Here is an 889-nt window from a genome sequence, read left to right as displayed (position 1 = left end):
GAAGCTATCAGGAGGGGGTATATATCGACAACGACGACACTACATCTATATGTCCCTCGACGACCCTCGTTCCCGATAAAAAAAGAGGAAGAAGAAGAAAAAAAAGAGGAGAAGAAAGAATAGAGGAGAAGAAACTCCTCTATTCTTTCTTCTCCTCTTTTTTTTCTTCTTCCTCTTCTTTTTTTATCCTCTTCTTCCTCTCATGTTTGAGAGGATCGCCGAGGGGTCGGAAGGTTGCCTAGTGTCAAAGGATTCAAGAAAACCATGTCTTCATCATTAGCCGAAAGTAACATGTGCATGATGGTACGAAGCTCTCCAAAGTTATTTTGGAACGGAGTCCCAGATAAGATAATTTGCTTTTTGGTACAAAGTTCAGCAACACCTTCCAAATATCGTTATTTGGAAGGCCTTTGCTGAAATTCATACAAAAAGGCAAATTATCCTATCCGGGACACCATCCCAAAATAACTTTGGAGGACTTCGTCATGCCCTGGTTACTTCCGGCTAATGATGAAGCCATGGATTTCTTCAATACTTTGACACTAGGAAACCTCTCTCGACCCCTCGGCGATCCTCGACCCCTCGAACCCTCGACGACCCTGGAACCCTCGACCCTCGATCCCTCGACCCTATAGATCCCTCGAAGAAAGGAATAGCTAGAGGAGAAGATCGAAGAAAAAAAGAAGAAAAAAAGAGGAGAAGAAGAAAGGAATAGTGGAGAAGAAGAGAAAATAGAATATTCTATTTTCTCTTCTTCTCCACTATTCCTTTCTTCTTCTCCTCTTCTTTTCCTTCTTTTTTCTTCTTCTTATTTATTTCTCATCTTCTTTTCCTCTCCTCTTCTTCTTTCTTTCCTCTTCTTATTTTCTTCTTTCCTATCCTCAACGAC

The sequence above is a fragment of the Triticum dicoccoides genome, chromosome 2A (assembly GCF_002162155.2).
Source record: "Triticum dicoccoides isolate Atlit2015 ecotype Zavitan chromosome 2A, WEW_v2.0, whole genome shotgun sequence".
Lineage (NCBI taxonomy): Eukaryota > Viridiplantae > Streptophyta > Magnoliopsida > Poales > Poaceae > Triticum > Triticum dicoccoides.
The sequence above is the reverse complement of the archived record's forward strand: the minus strand, read 5'-3'. Positions refer to the sequence as shown.